The sequence below is a fragment of the Pelodiscus sinensis genome, chromosome 2, assembly GCF_052426305.1.
Source record: "Pelodiscus sinensis isolate ZL-2025 chromosome 2, ASM5242630v1, whole genome shotgun sequence".
NCBI classification, from domain to species: Eukaryota; Metazoa; Chordata; order Testudines; family Trionychidae; genus Pelodiscus; species Pelodiscus sinensis.
In genome coordinates this window covers 105,196,404-105,217,352 of record NC_143053.1, presented here as the reverse complement: position 1 = coordinate 105,217,352, position 20,949 = coordinate 105,196,404, and the positions used below count along the sequence as shown (strand labels likewise).

The 20,949-nt window shown below is 43.7% G+C and overlaps 1 protein-coding gene across 23 annotated transcripts in view; it reads left to right on the top strand.

The window, feature by feature from the left end:
* The window catches only part of LOC149525314 (uncharacterized), a 398,451-nt gene that overhangs the window by 180,730 nt on the left and 196,772 nt on the right, over positions 1–20,949 (top strand). For 17 of the 23 annotated variants that reach the window (XR_016348815.1, XR_016348814.1, XR_016348819.1 and 14 more), the window contains one exon: positions 9,676–9,807. The exons of the other annotated variants lie outside the window; for them this stretch is intronic. The gene's annotated coding sequence lies outside the window, so the exon portion shown is untranslated. The remainder of the gene's footprint in view (positions 1–9,675; positions 9,808–20,949) is intronic. 23 annotated transcript variants of the gene reach the window in all.

The window sequence follows — 20,949 nt, the reverse complement described above, 5'->3', positions numbered from 1 at the left end:
AAATCTGTGTCCAATTATGCGCTCAACCAAACTCAGCCCAGATGCTGGTGTATACACGTTAGATGCAGTTTTCACTGAACATCTTAAAGCCAACTGACTTACCTTCCTGCAAAGGAGCATGTGAGCATATGTGCATGTGGAAAGAAAGAAACGTGCACATGTTAATTATTTGGGAATAAAGCAATAAGATAAAAAGAGGCTTGGCTTTTTATGTGCCAATGAGAGAGAAATTATTTAAACTCTGTATCTTGTAATGAATTAAGAGAAAAGATAGAGAAAGTTGCTTTAAAGAAATGGAGTGTGTTGTTTATACAGGCTATCAGATTTGAGAGTTCAGTACTGAATCTGAATAGCTCAAGTTTAAATTCAGAAGCACATACTTGAGCAAATTAAAAGTAAACATTTTATAAGCACTTTTAAGAAAAACAGTGTTTCCCTGAGCTGTTGATTTTCTGTTGGGATGGAACATGTCAGGAAGAGATCTACAACAAATAGTAAATCCAGACAAGTTGAGGGAAAAATGGAATTCAAATGATGGCAACTCCACTTCAGGGGTTGTCTGTTGGGCAAAGAGAACAATTTTTGCCCTTATCGCTCCTGTCAAATAATAGCATTTTATTGTAACGGGGTGGAAAACCTACAGCCTGTGGGCCACATCCAGCCTGCTCTTCATTTCATCTGGCCTGTGCCAAGTCTCCGGGCCGTGGGCTGGAAGCTCTGAGCCTTGGCATCCCACCCCATGGGGATAGAGCAGCAAGTGTTGGCCCATTTATCCATGCTGAAAATTACTAGGGATGTCATCATGTAGATGACTACACGATTAATTGATAAGCCTGGGCTTATTGGTTAATCTTGTCAACTGCATGGATTTCCCCTCCCCCACTTGCTGCTTCTGCATCAGAGGCAGCCGGGGCAGGAGGTGGAAGGGGGACAGACGGTGCCCATCAGGAGCTGGCTTAAAAACTGGCTCCCCGTAAGCACCAGATCAGCTTGCTCCCCACCTCACAGAGGGTGATGGGGGGTAGGCAGGTGCCAGTATTTCAAGACAGCTCCCCCCGCGTATCGGCTTCTGTGGACCTCTCACCCCCCCCCCACCCTTCTATAGAAGCAGGGGGCCAGGAGCTGGTGCTAGAGGGAGATGGCTTAAACACTGGTTCCTCTCCACACCAGCTCCTCAGTGCCGTCTGCTCTCCACACGCTGCTGCCTCTGAGAGGCAGCAACATTGGGGTTGGGGCAGCGGAGGCTGCCACAGAGCAGCCTCTGTTTGTGGCTGGTCCAAACTCTCCACTGACAGAGGCTGCTTCTGAAGCAGCCTCTGCCTGTGGAGAGCCTGGGCCCACCGTGGACAGAGCATGCTCTGCAGCAACAGCCCCTGTCTGGGCGGGGTCTGAGCTCCCCGCAGACAGAGGCTGTTCCATGGCAGCGGTCATGGACAAGGGCTGCTGCCGTGGAGCAGCTTCTGTCTGAGGGGAGTTCAGACTTCCTGCAGACAGGGGCTGCTGCCATCCCATGCTGTTGCCTCTGCAGCATTGCAGGGTGGCAATCAGGAGCTGGTCTGCGCAGGAAGCTGGTTTTTAAATTGGCTTCCCTCATGGACTGGTTCTTGCCTGCCACCCCGCACTGCCTCTTATACAGAAGAAGCAGCGTGGGGTGGCAGGGGGTTCCCTGGGAGTGGGGCCAGAGTGCACTGGCTGCTGACTCCACCTCCAGGGACTATCGAATAGTCTTGTAACAGCTAAGATTTCATGCAGTTACAGGATATCTAACATCCCTAGAAATTACACCTTCCGGGCAATACCCTGAGGGCAAGTTTACATTATGAACTTGGAATTATGTTAGTAGCATAACTCCAAATGACATAGCTTAGATCTACTTACCATTTGGTAAGTAGATCTCCTGTTGACTCCCCTGAATCATCTTGTTCTGGAATAGTATTAGAGTCGATGCTCAAATAATCGGCAGTCAATTTAGCTGGACTTTACTAGATGCACTAAACCAAACCCCCAGTGGATTGATTGCCATAGCATAGATCCACCCAATAGTGGAAACAAACCCAGAGAGTGAGACACTGTGCCTGTAACAATGTCCATGCAAAGCTATACCAGTAAGAGGGGGGTGAAGAGTGTATCCATATTGGTGGCATTTGTAGACTGGTGGAGAGGAAACTTGACTCTGCTTATTTCTTTTTCTTTTTTAAATCCTGCTCTTAATATCAATAACCAAACAAACTATATCTCCTTTTGAAACATACTGATGATAAACAAATGTTTTATAGCTGACTGTATCATGCTTCTCAAAAGGAGGCTTGGGCCTGGCTGAGTTGTTTTCTTGAATTTTTGTTTTGGGGGAGTACCTTGTTTTAAATAAAGTATTAAAGAATGTTGAGTGGTTGTTGTCCACTAGAAGGTAAAGCAGGGGTGAGCAATAATTTTTGATGGGAGGGAGGGAGGAAGGGGCACTCCTAAGATTTTTGAAAGTGGTCAAGGGCCACAACTCTTCCATGGTATTAATGGAGGAGGTGCAGGGTCTGCGATGGAGATTGGGTACAGAAGGGTGCTTGGTGTAAAGATTAGGGTGCAGGAGGGAGAATGGAGTCTGGGAGTGAGTTTGGGCAAAAAAGGTAGTTGGGCAGGGCATAGGGCAGGGAACTGGAGTGCAGGGTTTTGAGATGTGACCTAGAGTAGGAGGGGATTGTGATATCAAGTAGGAGATTGGGGTGCCAGATCTGGGAGGGGGTGTGGGTGCATGTGGAGTAGCGGGGCAGAAGTGTGGGGTAGAGGGTTGGGGAAGGGAGAGGCTGAGGTGCCAGAGCCAGGTTCTTGACAGGAGACTTACCAGCCTGGCTGCCTGCAGAGCTAAAGGCTTGCAGAGCTTAAAATGTTTCTGCCTGCTTGGGCATGTGCTTTGAGTGAGGGCTCCTCTAGACTATGCTGAAGTTTTGAAAGAGAATATGCAAATTCCATGGGATTTGCATATCTTCTTCCAATCTCACTTTCAAAAGCTCATTTTTTGAGGAAGTGTGGCTTTTCGAAAATGGGGGTGCTGTTGCCGAATAAATCGCGTCCTGACTACTTTCACTTTCGAAAGTGAGATCTGAAGAAGATATGCAAATTCCTGCAGAATTTGCATATCCTCTTTTGAAACTTCAGGGTAGTCTAGACATAGCCTGAGTGAGCAGGAGAATTGTGCTTTGTGGCTGTCTGTTATTCAAACAGGCAGCTCCCATTGGCCAGTGTCTGTCCAGAAAGCAGCCAATGGGATTGTGCTGGAGGTGGTAGGAGCAGTGTCTGAATCTTCCGCCCCCCTCCCCTCTGGACTCAAGAGAAAGTGCCTCACAGCCATGTTTCTGAGCAGCGTGTGCAGCTGCAGGGGATCCTGCCTGGGGCTCCCCACAGCTTCTATGGGCTGGATCCGGTGGCTTGGTGGGCCAGATGCGACCCACAGGCTGTATTTTGCCCAGGCCTGTGATAAAGCTTGTGTGGAGAAGGAAAGTCAAGAGTAGATCTTGGTTTTATTATTCTATTAAACAGCAGTTACAAGAAACTTGAGATTGTTGTCTGGGTAAAAGATGAAGTGAGCAGAAGTTTACATCTCTCTCACCCTTTTTTTACATTGTCACTATCTTGCATACTGCATAAAGATGTCAGTGCCATGAATAAGTTCAACAGAGACTTTATAGATAATGAAATTTACTTTTCTCTTTCTCTGTGATGATCTTAAATCGTAATGTTATTTTTTGTGCTTTGCCTAAAGGCTAGCTTAACTTAGATCTCCCAAGAGCAGGAAAACTTTCAGGGCCCATTTTTCAAACCATAGCCTTGAAGTATGCAGTATATTGCACTTAAGTGGTAGGATTTACCTGCATTAATGCTAAAATGTGAGTCCATAAATGAAAGAATGCAACAACAAAAATTGCTTACACAGATGATTTGCATGTTTAATTTTTCATTCACACTAATGGAGGCAAGTATGATGCACTTTGGCAATGTTGCTCTTAGAAATTTTATAGGCAAATCCTAAGTCTAAATTTCTCTTGATTTCAGTTGGAGTTGAGCATGCATAAGGACCTAAAGATTTGATCCTAAGCTTAGTCACAACACTGCTGCCCTTGGTTTTTTTTTCTTTTCATTTTTAACTCTGCTCAGCTGAGAGACTCCTGGGTTATTTTTGTTCACATCAGCTGCTGACACATTTCAAGGTGTGCTTTTCTGAATATTTGAAGACTCTATCTCAGATACAGGTGGCAGCTGGCCTTTGAAAATTTCTTGGCAGTCAGCTCAAAGTGTACGGGAGTGGACCTTTATGATAATTTTCAGATTGAACTTTTTACAAGTGGTAAAATCTTCTAATAGTGATCCCTTCCATCTGAGGCATACAGAACTGCAGAACATGCCCTTCGTCCACAAGCTGAGCTCTGATAATTAAATTCAAGGATCCAAGGAATACTTTTATGATTAATAAGATGAATGCTGATTGCTTCTACGTCCTAGCTAGCTGCAATCTTTGTTGTGACTGCCAAAGTAGTCCAATCCCTTATGACTCTTTCATAAACTTCTGTGTGTGTGTTTTTTTTCTTCTTGCAGGCTTAGTTGTTACAGATAGAAATGTGTTGCTTTGCATTTGAAGACGGGACATTCTGACTGGAACTTTTATAATCTTTTATTTATCCACTACTGATTTAATATGTAATGCATTCCTTAGCAAGGCACAGCATTAAGCACAGCATTTTATGTTCAGTCACATAAACTCAGGTAAGTTTATAGTAGGAGGAAATCTTTATCTGTTAAGTGCTCTAACTACTTCAGATGCAAACTAAATTAAAAGTAGCATGCAATGGCATAGCATTTTACTACAGTTACTCTGACCATGATTTCAGTATATATGAAGACTTTACACTCCATAAAAACTCATCACAACTTACCAAACCACCTCATTTACATAATTCTCAAGCTGCCATACTTCCATGACAGTGACCTTGTATGTAACCCTTACATCACTGTATCTTTGCAGAATGGTATCTTCCTTGTAAAACAGATGGGTTAAAAATGTTGTGGCTATACTTTTTGATGGTGTTGCTGAGTTTGTGGACTCATATCCGCCCTGTATAATTTGGTGATCTTCGTCTTTCCCTGTTAGCTGTCATACCTAGATAGTTTGAGACCCTACGTGTAATGTAGTCTGTTTCCAGGTGGGTTCTCTGATTTGCGTAGGTCATTTTTTTTAATGGGAAAGTTTGTATTTCTCCAGTTTTTTAATTCTCATACTTCTAATTTTGGGTGGAGACCATGACAGGAGGCTCCATAGACTTTTCTGAGCTTAACTAATCACGACATTTTAATCCTATATAAAATTATATTTTTGTTTCTTGTCCTTGGATAGAAATAATGAAAGATTTCTCATTGTAGAAAATGTTTTTCTCCTGGCATTTTTGGCATCAATGTTTTCAGCAAAAGTGCCTTTTCTTTGACTTGACTATCATTAAATGGAACTGGAATGTGATTCAAGGGTATGCTGCTGAGTCTTAATCTTTGGACACTTCATATCTGACAGGCTTCAGCGTCTGTGGTTTAGACTATTGTTCAAAGAGCTAAAGAAATGTGTTTAACACTCTGTGGATTTCAGACAAGAATGTTTACTTAAGTTTATTTTCTTCCACTTCTTACTGCATGTGGTCTTTCATGTGAGAGAGAGAGTGTATGTGTGTGTGTGTGTGTGTGTGTGTGTGTGTGTGTGTGTGTGTGTGTAAATAAAAATAATGTATGTCAGTGTCTATAACACCTTTGCATTACCTGTAATACAAGAAGATTATGTCTGCATTATCACACAATAGGTAAGATATGCTCAATGGAAATACATTTTTGCTTTTTATAACAAGGCTTTCATGTAGGTTTTTTAGCACATAGGGAAGTCAAAGGGGATAGTTTACTTCTTAATGAATCTCTACAGAGATTCAGATCATGGACTTTTTAAAAGGCATTTGAGCCTAACACTTGTGTTCATTACACTTTTTAACAAGGAGACAGTAAAAGATTTGTAAAGCCCCCTGTTCAGTAAAACACTGCTTTACTAGATGTAAGTGCACACAATTACTTTGCTGAATTAGGTCCTAAAATGTGAAAACTGAGACTCTTATTAGGGATTCTTTAGTCAGTGTAATACAAAAAGACCTGAAAACAAGTGCTTTGTTTGGCTGGGTCATTCTTGCTCATAGGCTTGAGGTCTAACTGGTCGCCATATGAAGGACTGGGAAGAAATTTTCCAGAAAGACAGATTGGCAGCGACTTTAGGAATTTTTCACCTTTTCCTGAAAAGTGGAATTAGAGTTGCTTGCCAGCATGCTTGCCAACAGCACATTTCCCCACCTAATTCTGTGTCATCACAGAGACTTCATTGTACTTTTGTTCCCACCCTCACCCCATATCTCACTTGTAACACACAGCAATTTAATCTCCTGGGGGGATTGTATTGGTTTAGTCTAATTTCAATGGTTACATTAGTGTGTGGATAGCTGGCTGATGTTGGAGACCTGTGTATACAATAGGTCAGACTAGATCAGTGGTTCTCAAACTTTTTAGCTAATGGAAACTCTCCATTAATTATGTAATTACACCCGAGTCATTTTGCTAGTGCAGCGGCTAGGGAGAGCAGTTTAATTTAACCAGTAAGAAAGGAAATATTAAATTAAGTGCTTTAACTTTCTTATGCTAGTTTATCAAACTTCATTTTAAATAAAGTAAAATATAATTTATGTCTTACACAAAAGGTTTCAATCTTTTCTTTATGGCAGGGATGGGGAACCTTTCTTGGACAGGGGGCCACTGACCCACAGAAAAATCAATTGGGGACCACACAAGTGAGAAGCAAAAAACCCTCTCAGGCATCGTGTCCCAGGCATGGATTCCTGCTGCTCCCATTGGCTGCAACTCCAGCCAATGTGTGTAGTGGGGGCAGTTCATCTATGCGCTGCTGATCCCCAGCTGGCGGGGGAGGGGGAGAGGTAGCACTTGGAGCTGCTTTTGGTTTCACTTCCCCATGAGCCAGATCGCAGGTGTGGGGACGAGGCTGGAGCACCAGTAAGAGCTCCTTGCTGTGGAGAGAGGGAGGGAGAGAAAGAGGGTGGGATGGGAGAGCCTGAGCTCGAGCTGTGGACCACCTGGAAGGTGGCTGTAGATCATTAGCAGTCTGCAGACTGCAGTTTGAGAACCACAGCCTAGCTAATCTGGTGGCCCCTTTTGGCCCTCAACTCTGACTCTGATATTAATTTACTGATCATAATTATACCATAGATGTATTTGCAATTTCCACTGGCATCCATAGGAGTTGTATGTGAGTGAGCATCTCTGCGCAGAATTTAACTTTAAATTAAGAATGAGAAACGTAATGTTTAAAAGGAAACACCCAGCATAGCTCAGGAAATACAGCTACATATTAGCAGATCTAAAAATTCATTCTGCTGGGGAGTCATGGTGTTGATTTGCTGCCAAATGTGATTGTTGACAAGCATTTGAGATGGCAGTACTGTACTTGGTAATGGTGCAAACAGGGTTCCCAACAGAATTGTTGGGCCTCCGGTGTATGGGGGAAAGTGGCTGTGGGCCCCTGGAAGGGGTGGGGTCTTGCATGGAAGGGCAGGGCTGGGGACTAACCTCTGCCAGCAGCCTTTTAGCATTGTCCAATCTGCACCGCCTAGGGCTGTTTCAGTATTTTGAAGGCTCTTGGAGTCTGGTTGCTGCAGCTGCTTCAGTAGTCCTTGTGGCAGTGGCCTGGAGCCCCAGGCCCTTATAAATAAGTGGGGCCAAGGGCTGCTGTCCAATCTGCTCCTCCACTCCCCCTCCTCTCCCACTCCAGCATTGACAGTTCTGAGTGCAAACTAAACCTCAAATAAAAAAATGTTTTCCACGTCTAATATTTCCTGAACTGGTTGGGCTGAAAAATACTATTGTACATCATTGGGAAGGTGGAATTCCCAGGTTTCCAATGATGTATATAAAATTAATTTATAGCCATAGAACGTAAAACAATCACAGATTCCCTCAGATCAGGAAGATGGATGTAGGCTACTTACCAGACAAGCCAGGATGTTTTGTGGGTCAGCTGTCTGCTTTGAGTGTGTTTTACATTTAATTTTATTAGTGTTTACGTAGGGGTAAGTCTTGCTGAACAGTCCAGACTCTGTTAATTCTGCTGTTGTCAGCACAATTCAGCTTGCACCTCTGTTTCTCCACTTCAAGAATAGTGAAAGCGTGCCTTCCGTTGTGGAAGAAATGCATGGGAACTAGCTAATCTTACAAGACATGTAATTCTACCTATCTTTCCAAACATCCAAAACCATTAAAGGATGGTCACTGCTGTCTGTCCTGTTTTATGGAGCTGATGCAGTAAAATAAATAAAAATAATTAAAAATAGGAGACTACAAAAGGGTGCCAGCACCAAGAAAAACATCTATTGAAGGAAAATACAGGACTGTGTAGCACTTTAAAGACTAACAAGATGGTTTATTAGATGATGAGCTTTCGTAGGCCAGACCCACTTCCTCAGATCAAATAGTGGAAGAAAATAGTCACGAATATATATCGAAAGCTCATCATCTAATAAACCATCTTGTTAGTCTTTAAAGTGCTACACAGTCCTGTATTTTGGTTCAGCTACACCAGACTAACACGGCTACATTTCTATCACTATCTATTGAAGGGTGCGACTGTGTTGCATAGGCATGTATTGGCTTTCTTCTGCAGGGTGGAGGTAGAGCATATATTTTATTTTTGAGGCCCTGTCTTAATAGCACATTCTTGGTTATGTTTTATCCTTCGAAGTATTTGTAAGAAAAGCATCTTAAGATTTTGCACTAGTTCTATTAAATTGAAGCAATATCCAGACTGCAGTATGTAACAAAACATTCTATTTTAACATTCTAAGTTAACTTTAACTTCTATTTTAACTTAATTTGAAGTATGCAAGTAGGGTCGCCAGGTGTCCGGTATTCACCCGGACAGTCCGGTATTTTCGCCTCCTGTCCGGTGGTAAAAATTCAGAGAATACCGGACATCTAAAATGTCCGGTATTTTCTGATTTTTTTTCCCCCGGCCAGGAGGTGAAAATGCCAGGCACCTGGCAACCCTACAAACACTCAGCACCTGGCCTCCCCTCTTCCCCCCGGCTCCCAACACCCCCAGCCCCCATGCTTACCTGGTTCCGCAAGGCTGCCGGCACAAAATGGCTGCCAACCAAAGGGAAGCAATGCTTCCCCTGGGTCTTAGTGCTCAACCGCTCCCCTGTTCCTATCCCTGCACTCACTCTTAAAGGGGACATGCTGTTTTAATACTGTTTTCTTTTAATTTTTTTTCTTAAGTCTTGGAGTCTTTTTTTTTTGTGGCTCAACAACTTTGGTCTGCACCTCCCCCCTTTTTCCCCTTCAACAGAATTTTTCCCCGTTTTTTGGGGCGGTGGGTAGGGGGTTCGGTATTTTTGTTTCAACTATCTGACAACCCTACATACAAGTTTTTTCTGTCAATGAATGTTTATCAAGGGCTGTTGAAACTTATTACAGCAATGCATTGGACTTTGATGCCAGCTTGAGATTGGGGACATGGCTAATTATTTTAAATGCATTTTTTAAAACTTTTCCATTGACATAAGGTTACTGAGAGTTTGTGTCCTGCTCTCTTCATTTCAGGTATGAGTCATGTAAATACAGTGAAAGAGGAGGATTTATGTTTCAGAAGTGGAATTGTGTGTGTGTGATCAAAGGATTTACATGCAGCACTCTGTGCTGAAGTTCCTTCCTGCTCGAGGAGGGACACCTGTGGTGAGTAATGGGATAATTTTATAATTAACTCAGACCTTTCTTCAGGAGGCCTGTCATCAAAACAGGAAGATATAATTCACATGGTTTCAAATGGAAATAGAAGAAACTTCAGATATTGCAGACACACCCTTTAATTATAAGCACCGAACTTCAAAAGTTTACTTTTCCTCTTTAGTAACAAGAGAGTTTCTATAAAGAGTGGCATGAGGTTTTGATAAATCCCATGCATTTCAGCTTTCCAACACCCTTCAGTGCTACACTCTGGTAATGTTGGTAACTTATTTGCTAAGTGAGCAAAAAATTGAATGGTTAATTAAAATCTTCTTTCTTGAATCAGTCTTGAGGAAAAAAAATGACCGTAAAACTGAGGGTGAAGCCCTCAGAAATGTTAACATTGGTCAAGGATCTATCTGTATTGCAATTGGGCTACATGTGTGCATGTTCAATTTATTCTTTGTGATACTTTTTTGGAGATAGGTCTAAAACTGTTTTGGTTTCTTTTCTCCTTGTCTTTCTCATAAACAAGGTTGTGGGTACTTCTCTAACAACCATGTCAGCTGCACTGGTTTAAATTTAACATTGATTATTCTTACTTCAGGCAAATTCCTTGGCTAAATATGTCATTAAAGAATAAACTAAACTGTTCAATGAGGAATAGAGATCGGCTTGTGCACAAATTTTGGAGCCAAACTTCCCAAATTCAGATATGTTCAATTTGGATCATTTTGGTTTAGAGCTAAACTCTGAATGCTGTGGAGTTAGAATCTTAAAAACCCCATGATTCCCCAGAAATCCAGCCAACTCTGTTTCTCCTCCGTAAGTCTTTGTAAGCTCCTCAGTATAACTTATTCCATTGCTGGCTTGTTCAAAGTTCTGTGTTTTTAAAAAAGGAATAGTGTAAAGGTGGTAGGGCACGACCCTGTGAAAGGGTATGTAAAATCACAGAATTATAGAATCATAGGGTTGGAAGAGACCTCAGGAGGTCATCTAGTCCAACCCCCTGCTCAAAGCAGGACCAACCCCAACTAAATGATCCCATCCAGAGCTTTGTCGAGCCTGGCCTTAAAAAGCCTCTGAGAATGGAGATTCCACCACCTGCCTAGGTAACCTATTCCAGTGCTTCACCACCCTCATAGTGAAATAGTTTTTCCTAATAACCAACCTAGACCTCCCCCAGTGCAACTTGAGACCACTGTTCCTCGTTCTGCCATCTGCCCCCACTGAGAATAGCCTAGCTCCATCCTCTTTGGAACCTCCTTTCAGGAAGTTGAAGGCTGCTATCAAATCCCCCCCCCCTTCGCTTCTGCAGAATAACTAAGCCCAGTTCCCTCAGCCTCTCCTCATAGGTCTTGGACTTCAGCCACTTATCATTTTTATCAAGCTTCACTTACTTTTGCATTTACAAAGGCAGATCAGATCAGTGGATCTGCAGTATTCTTGATTCCCAGAAGCCAATCACAGGGTGAGCTCTGACCTGCTGCCTAGACTATACTGATTACTATTCAGTCCAGGGGCAGGCAATTAAAACTGCCATCCCATCATGGTTAGTCCCTTGCGGGCTGCCTCTGCTATGTTTACCTGCGCCTCTGCAGGTATCGGACAGTCACCGTTCTTGTTGGCTGTGGATCCCTGTTCATGGCCAATGGTGGGAGTGGGAGGAAGCGGCATGCACTGGGACACCACTTCCCACCACAAATGGTAATCTGTGGTCAATGAGAGTTGTGATTGCCTGATGCCTATGTAGGTGCAGGTAAATTTAGAAGTGGGGGCCCATCAGGAACTAACCTCGCAGACTGGAACTAGCCTGTGGGCTGGAATTTGCCCAGTCCTGGTTCAGTCAAGCCTTTCTGCAGCAGTAAGGGATGGTTACAGGATAGCTGATAATTAGGGACTAGTAAAACTAAGGCTTAGCTACTCTCTAGCAATAATTGTGTATAAACTTAAAACATTTTTAAAGCTTAGATTTGTTTTGTCTTTCCTGGTTCCTCTGCAGTGCTGTTAAACAATCAGCACAGCTTTTGTTTCTTTAGCCCTTTGCACTTTCCTGTGCTCTTTCCTGTGCACTCATTAGTACAGCCATCACCAGAACAGCCTAGGTTGAGGCAAGGCCTTTTCAACCATCAAAGGGTTAGTTTTACTTTGCACAGAGGCAGAGCTTGAGATGCTACTGTTTGTATAACATTGGCAGAAGGGAAACCAGCCACGGAAAGTGTGTAAGAAAATAAATGAGGTGGCAGTGGTGGTATAGGTGGGACAAGAGGGCTGTGTCTAGACTGGCCAGTTTTTCCAGAAAATCAGTCGCTTTTCTGGAAAAACTTGCCAGCTGTCTACACTGGCCGCTTGAATTTCCGCAAAAGCACTGACTTCCTATTGTAAGAAATCAGTGCTTCTTGCAGAAATACTATGCTGCTCCTATTCAGGCAAAATCCTTTGCTCAAAACTTTTGTGCAAAAGGGCCAGTGTAGACAGCTCAGATTTGTTTTCTGCAAAAAAGCCCCAATCGTGAAAATGGCGATCGGGGCTTTTTTGCGGAAAAGCGCCTCTAGATTGGCATGGACGCTTTTCCGCAAAAAGTGCTTTTGCGGAAAAGCGTCCATTCCAATCTAGATGCTCTGTTCCGAATATGCTTTTAACGGAAAACTTTTCAGTTAAAAGCATTTCTGGAAAATCATGCCAGTCTAGACGTAGCTGAGATGTTTCTAGAGTGGCATTGTGGAGAAAGCCCATGAGATGGATCTGGAACTGGGCAGGGCAGGGAGAGAAGCTGAAGGAGGGAGCAGCTTAGGAAGTCTTATGGTGGACAGGAAGCATGCTCTGAAAAGGAGGCGGTTACAGTGGGGGAAAGGAGTGGCTTTGAAGCTAGATGAGGAGGCAGGATGAGGTGACAAAAGGCAATGGTGGTAGTGTGTTTGGAATTGGGTGGAAGCAGGAAAGAGGCAATTGTAGTTTCTCCAAGTGGGTGAATGATGGAAGGATGCAGTAATGGAGGGAGAGGGAAATTTTCTGTGATTTTAACAATAAGTAACAACTCTTATCGTACAAATCCCCCCATTTTCTGATGCATTATAAATGAGACTGGGTTGCCAGGAAGGTGCATCTATACACTTAGAACTGGTGGTGGACAGAATGTAGGAGAATAGGAAGTTGAGGAGAAGAAGGGTAGAGGCGCTTAGGACAGCGATGAGCAAGCTAGGCTAGTGAGTGGACTGCATGGGTGTCCCTTCATCATCTCAGTGATATTTGAAAATTGAGATTTGTGTGAAGTCTTGTTCAATGTTTTCTTTACTTGGTGACTCACGGGAGACTTTACAAGAATACTTTTAAAAATTATTGACATATAGTAAATTCTATTACTGCTTTGCTTCTTCTAGTGGATTTCAATTTAGTTTTACAGGATATACACTTCAGTTTGTTTTTTAAGTAAAGTTTTTGTATTTGCTCTTTCTCCTGTAGTAGTCAATGGGAAACTGCCATTGAATTAAATGAGACCAAGACCCAGGCCATTGATTTATGAAAGGATTTTTGTTTTATTATTATAACAATTGGTTATTGAGTCCTGACTTGGACAGTTATATCCGATACTCCCATATGGAACTTTCTGGTCCACTGCTCATTTAAGAATGGCCACCTTGTGGGCATGCTGCATTGGCAGAATATTTGTCAGTGATATATGATATTAAAGGTATCATCAACGTGAGACTGGGGAGTGGTGGACCATTTGTAGTGAATGCCATTAAGATTTTTACATTACACTGCATTATAATGTGCCATGCGTTTATGTGAAAAAACTGTTCTAGGAATGTTTTAGTGAGTGCTTGAATTTTTTTATGGGAACTACTACTAGTATCCCTCCAGCAGTAAAGCCATGTTCTTTAGTTGCTACGAATGCAGCTATACAATGCTTATAGGGGCTGGAGGAGAAGCCTGCTAGTTTTTAATGTTACCTAATTTTTTCATCCACAAATATGTCATTAAAATCCATATTTTAGAGTCCTACAGAGCTAGGAGCAAATGTCCCTTTGGGAAGTTGGGAATCTCCCCTCCACCCTGGATGTTTCTGTTTCTAAACTTTCATACTCCATAAGGATTGGATGCCCTTGTTGTTGAGTTTAATGGTTAACCCCATTGATTCTGTTTTTAATTGCCTCGGGTGCTTTTTAATCCTTTCATAAAAAAGTATGTAGGCTCTATTGAATCTGTAAAGATGCTAGCCTAGCATTAGAGGGAAGAGTATGATGAGTGATAAATGTTTCAAGCCTCTGGCCTCTTATCTCTGGTCCTGTGGGTTCTTTTTTTTTAATTCTTCTCAAACTAAAGTGACTGAAAAGCTTTCCAGATCTGATAATTGAAAAGATTTTGAATGAAACTTTTGGCTCTTATAGCAGCATGAGATTATACAATGTGATATTAGCTGAATTGGTCCCAGAGTCTGACGTGGAAACTAAAACATGTTACTGTTATTCCCTCTCAGCTATTTTTCAGGACGGTAGATAAAATACTAGCTTATTCGTCAACTGCTGTATATTGTGAATTCATAATTTAAAAGCAGTAGAATTCTTTTAGTATGTGTGAAGTGTGTGTATTTCTGTTTCCAATTATTATGTTTAATTTACATCTACTCACGTTAGAAATGTTTTAGGTTTGGAAAGTATTTTAAAAGTTGGGGTAATTAAAGAAAGTCACCCCAAGAGAAGTTTTACTGAAGCTGTGTGTATTCCTAGAGCTTTTTTACAAATGCAGTAGAACACAGGTGACTCAACCTTTTTTAAATGTTTTATTAGTCTCATGGTCTTGCTCCTTTCTACCATTCTAATTAATATGTATGCATATGCATGAGTGTACACATATTAATATAATATGCACTAATATATTGTAAAACATACATGTCTACATTTTATCTTTCTCATTGGAAACGTAAATTAAATAATGCCTAAATTACAGAACAGAAAATTACATTGAAGGATCTTTAATATTGCTAAGGAAAGCTCTCAAAAGTGCCAGAACTGAAATTGCTTAAGTCAGCTACTTGTGTGTATGCATTTTGATAGTCTTTTAATTACATGATCATACGGCCCTATCTTGTTCAGAGCACAGAATAGATAGGGCTTATTGAATGGATAGTTATATGGTATTTTGTTTTGTTGTTCAATGTGTATGCACTTATTTGTTGCACATTCTTCAGACCTCACGTTAAATGCAGAATTATTAATTTCCCAATGGAGTTTTTAAAGTGTTGATCACTGTATGCACGGTTCATGGATCAGAATTAATTTATCTTTATAATTCCCCCCTTCCATGAATTAAGGTTGTTCTCCAACTTTTATAGATGGGAATCTGAGGTACAGAGAAAAAAACATTCAAAAATTATTTGCTGATGTTGGGTGCCTAAAGTAAGATGCCTTCTGTTTGATATTTTTAGAAGACTTTGTATATTCATAGCTGACCTATTGACTTTATTTGACCATGAAACCTCTTCCTGCAGTATCTTGCCTCATTCAGTACACACACCTTCTGACTGTGGCAACAAATGAGGTAGAGCTCTGGCAGATGCTATTCATTTCTGATTTATTCTTTGGGCACTGTCCACCTGAACAATGAAAGAGCCAGGAGCCCTATCAAAAATACTATGTTATTAAGCATTATATCTTGCACACACAGAAGAGGCTGAAAGAAGTTTGTGTAGGACAGTGGTTCTCAAACTTTTTGGCCTGTGGCCCACCTCGTTCAATGCAGACCTTCCCGTGGAGCACCAGCCATGATGATCCATGGACCAGCAACTACCCATGATGACAAAATGGGTGCAGGAGTGGGTGGGGGTGTGAGGTCTGGGTGGGAGGGAAGATGCAGGAGTGTGCTGATGGCAGAGGGTCTCTGCAGGAGGGGCATGTGAGGGGGATGAGGTGCAGGATCTGGGCATGAGGTGAGTAGGAGGGCATTTACCTTGCTCCAGGTCTTCCACTGCTCCCAGGCACCACTCCCTGCTGCTCCTGTTGGCTGTGATTCCAGCCAATGACAGCAGCAGGGGAAAGCCTCCAGGCAAGCAGTTTCCTGCACGGCAATTCCCCCAGCCGAGGAGGTGGGGGAGGAGTGGCAGCACACGGAGCTGCTTCCTCCCTTCTCCCATCCTCCCCCGCAGGAGGAAGCTGGCTCTGGCATTCCAACCTTACAGAGGCGAAGGCACGAGTCTGGATTTATGGAGTCTGGCAATATCTGTGGTCGGACATCGTCGGGGGTGCTCGCGAGCTGGAGCACTCACAGGGGAAAAACTGGGCCCTGTGCTCAGCAACTCCTCCCCTACCTTTTCAGAGCTTCTGGAGCAAAGGCAATAGATCATTTGCAGTGTTCAAGCTCAGGGAATGAGTCAGGGGGAAGAGTGGGAATGGGGGTGCTTGGGGGGTAGAAGTAGAGAGTTCGGTGTCTGCCTCTTCCCCATGGCACCTCTTGTCTCAACTTGGTCAATGCCACCTCCTCTGCAGTCGTTGGAGCACAACCCTGCAGCTTGCAGCAGCAGAGAAGTCAGCATTGACCTCCCTTGGTCTGGCAGATTCCTTGCTTTGGGATTAGTCAGGTCCTGAGGGTGCTGGACCAGTACAATTTGTACAGTGAAAAAACAAATTCCATCCTATGACCCCCTGATTGAGTCATCATCAGGATTTGGATCTCTGCAACTTGAGGTAACTGAGCTGGTAGCAGCAGCAAACTGATCTGATCTGCGTGGATGTGCCACTCGAGCAGGGTGACGCACGCACACGCACACACACGCACACACACACACACTTTGCTGATCTGTGCTGATAGCTAAGAAATATTGAGACTCAGAGTCCTAGATTCAGTTTGAAGTTCTAGTTGTGCTCTCCATTTGATTGTGTCCATTCCACAGGTCTGATCCCTTCTAACCTTGTTTTCTCCAGCCTGTGCCTGTCTTAGCCATCTCCTGCTGCTTCTGGCTCCTGGCTCCACATTACTACATGAGCCACTTCCTGTAAGGTGTGGACATATCTAATATATTGGCATAACCTTCCATCGCTAGGGAGAGATGGCCCACTAGAGCAACTAATGCATTTTCTTAAGTGCTTTGAGAGTTGGCGACAAACTTCTCAATAGTTGATCAGGAATGAAAGATTAGATCTTGGATGATATTTGGCCGTATTGTTATTATCAGTTGACATTTTTCTGAGGAATGGGCATGTTGTAGTTTTCTTTATAGAATCTGGGTATATTGCCTTCCCCAAGCTGGGGACAAGCCCTCCCACCGACAGTTTCTATCAGCTGTGGACCCGGTTCTTTTCTATTGGCTTTCAGAAATAGCTTGTACAATGGGTTCTAAATACAGCTTATGTCATGAGCCAGAAACTCTAGAACTTTAGTGAGCAACACTGGTTTAAACACAGACAAGGAGGGCTTACTATGTGTATCCCCTTGAAATTGTTATGCCACCATTGGAACACATTCTGGATTGCTTGTATGAAGTAGGATCTGGAGAACGTGACTTAGGGGATTTGCTACAATGGAAGGACTAGTATATTGTACTACTTCTACCCCTTCCTGTGTTTTTTCTTTTTACAGTCTGTAAACTCTTCAGGCCATGCACCATGCCTTCCCATATGTCCATGCAACATCTCAAGCACTGCTTTAACACAGACAGTAGTAGGAAAGGGCATAATATATCAAGCAACATAATTAAAATCACTATCTGTGACCTCCTGGGTCACACTGTAGCATTAAAAACCTTGCAAGAGTCAGTGCTCACAAGAACTGCTGCTGAACAGTCAGTGCCAGTCAGACAGAAATTAAACCTTTTCAGAAAAATTCACTTTTCTAAAGCCTTTCAAATATAAACCCATTTTGAAAACCTTTTTGATTTTTTAATTGAAATACTTTACTATTGGGGTTTTTTTTTTGTATGAATTGCTATATATGGGTCACATGCTGCAACCCATAATCACATGACTGCAGCAAGACTTCTTGCATGTGTAAGGATTACTTGTGTGAGGGAAGATTAAGAGACTGATTTCTGTTATATCAAACAACCCTGTTTCTCCCTATATGGCACCAGCTTACCCTAGACTGCCAAATGAACAGAGGTCGGGGGCAACATTCATTTCAGTGTAAACTGTATCAGATGTTAGAATAAATGTAATGTAGTCTTTAAAAGTCTATGTTGGAATTAATTAACTTGCAGACAAATCAGGAAAAATACCAATTGAGATTGTGTTACCTATTTGTGTTTCTAGTTACCTTGCCATAAACTAAATTTAATTCTGTAAAATATCTGCAGTGTTTTCTTTTAGTAGAATTTTATATGCATTTACAAACTATACTGCCAGTTTTGTCTGAGCAATAAGGCACTCTGGAATTTCAAGTCTTAACCAGAGGTATTCTGTAAATCTTATGCTTGACCAAATACAGTACCTGAGGCATATCTTCGTACTAACCTATGCCATAATTATTGTACGCATGTAGCTGCAGGTTCATGCACATATGGCTTTCCTATTGTCAGCATTCAGAATCTTTCCTAATGCAGGCTAATACGTACATTAGCCCTCGTCTGTTTGACTTTAATATATCACCACAAATCAGGTTATAAACTGGGATACAAGGTTCAACAGTAGGGGTCTGTGAACACTTACCAGAATCCAACCCTCCCCCCATCCTTTTATTAGTGATTATCAGCTCTAATGTTTGCAAAATTGTGATGGTGTTATTTGTTTAGTTGCAAAGTTGTGATGCACATTCCCTGTGTGGTCATTTGTAGGATGGTAGGTTACTGCATCATCACTCCACAATTTATTTGCTGTACGTATTTAAGGATGGCAATGAAGGAGACAGAAGACTACCTGCGACTACCTCTCTGACTGTATAAGTGGGGGTGATCTTTCCTTTTTAAACAGGAAAAGAAATGTGAAGAAAGAGCCGGAGCAGTGCGCTAGCGAGCTCAGGGACAGATGCCAATAATTCCTTGAAAGCAGAAGGTAGAGAAGAGAAGCCAGAGGACTCTTTGCCTTAATCATTCTGTAGCAGCCATGGTAAGGGTTACAGAGTATCTAGTGGCATAGTTAGAGGGGGCAGGAGGGCAGTTGCCCTGGGCACCATGCTAGGGGGTGCCAGTTTAGTCCCTCTCCGCTCCCTCTGTCATCCCTCGGCTCACTTGCTCCTCCTCTGCCCGCTGTCTCCTGGAGCCTCCTCCCCACCTCTCTGCCGCCAGCCCGACCCTCCTCTATCTCCGCTGGAGAGTTAGTGCATGTGAGGGCCCAGCCCCAAACTGGAGGGAGTGGGGGAGACACAGTAGAAACTCCCCCCGCCCCAGGATTGCGCTCAGCCATGCTCCAGATTTGTGGTGAGGCGGGTGGGGAGCTGCAAATATTGCCTTTGTCCTCAGGCACATAACACCTTTGCTATGCCACTGAGAGTATCTCTGGTGATGAGTTCAGTCTGGAAGATGCTTCCAGTGCTATATAGTGGGAAGCGAGTGGACAAGATGTACTGACTCCAAAGACCCTTGAAAGGCCGCATTTGGGGTCCAGAGAGCATTCTCAGGCATCTCCCCTGCTGGGAAATAGCAGTCACTTTGGTACTGTTTGAGGACTCAGGATATCACAGGGAGGGCCATATATCTCCAGGCTTCCCTCCCAAAGAAACATACAGGATAACAAAAGTAATATGGAGGAAAGCCTGAGAGATGAAAGTTGGTTGGGGCACTACCAACTTAACAGCCCTTGAAAGTGCAAACAGCTCTTTATGTAGACTCCTAAGTCTGGAAGGATACTATCAATTGACTTTGATTCTTATCTGCTTTGTTTTAACTACCCAATCTTCAGATACTTAACCGATTCCTTCTAGCTCCCTGTTTCCCACTCCCCTTTCCTTCCCCCCCCCCCCACTCCCCTCTCCTATTTATTTTGGGTCTGCACGTCCTAAACTCATAACTCCAGTCATCTGAAGAAGTGGGCTGTGACCACAAACGCTCATGATATCATCTACATGTTTGGTTAGTCTATAAAGTGCTACCAGACCATTCGTTGTTTTTTTCGGTAACAGACGAACTTGGCTACTCCCTGAAGCTTCCAAGCCCATGTTGTCAGGGCTAGGAAAGGTGATGAGATGTAGTTCTTGGATGTTATGCTAGAAGTGTCCTTCCCATGGCAACTCCTCTATTTAGTTTGTGGGAACTGACACCCACATGCCAATTTCTTACAGTCCTGTTCAAGAATAGTATCTGATGGATGGTGAGAGAGCCTGTTGGCCAAAGATAAAGATGCATTAAAATGCCCTTAAAATAAAATGTACTTATTAAAAAGCCGTTATGTTAAGTGAAGTGTCTTTAATTTTACTATACAGGCAGTCCCCGATTTATGCGGATCCGACTTATGTCGGATCCGCACTTACGAACGGGGCTTTCTCACCCTGGAGCTCGCAGGCAGCGGTCCCGCCACCTCGACCTCCGGGGCGAGAAAAGCTGCTCCCGGTGCCCCTGGTCTGCTGGGGACCGTCTCCAGCAGACCAGGGGCACCGGGAGCAAAGCCGCAGCCGCGGCGGGTTCCCGCGCTTCTGAGGCTTTGCTCTGGCAAAGCCTCAGAGGCGCGGCACCCCGCTGCCGCTGCGGCTTTGCTCCCCGTGTCCCTGGTCTGCTGTGGGGGGAGGGCACAGCTAGTGTGCCCCCCCCCCCCAGCAGACCAGGCTTTTGTTGTGGACCCTGGGGCAGAGCAGCTGGGGCGCTGCCGGTTGGTCCCGCAGCGCCGCTCTGGGCACTACTGGACCAACCCGGCAGCACCCCAGCTGCTCTGTCCCAGGCGTCCTGATTCAGCCGCTGCTGAAACTGATCACCAGCGGCTGAATCAGGACGCCTGGGGCAGAGCAGCTGGGGTGCTGCTGGGTTGGTCCAGTAGCGCCGAGGAGCGGTGCTACTGGAGCAACCCAGCAGCACCTCAGCTGCTCTGCCCCAGGCGTCCCCAAGTCAGCCGCTGCTGAAACTGACCAGCGCTGACTACAGGAAGCCCGAGGCAGAGTTGCTCTGCCCCAGGCTTCCTGGAATCAGCCGCTGATCAGTTTCAGCAGCAGCTGACTTGGGGACGCTTGGGGTTCTTAAGTTGAATCTGTATGTAAGTCAGAACTGGCGGTCAGTTTCAGCAGCGGCTGAATCTG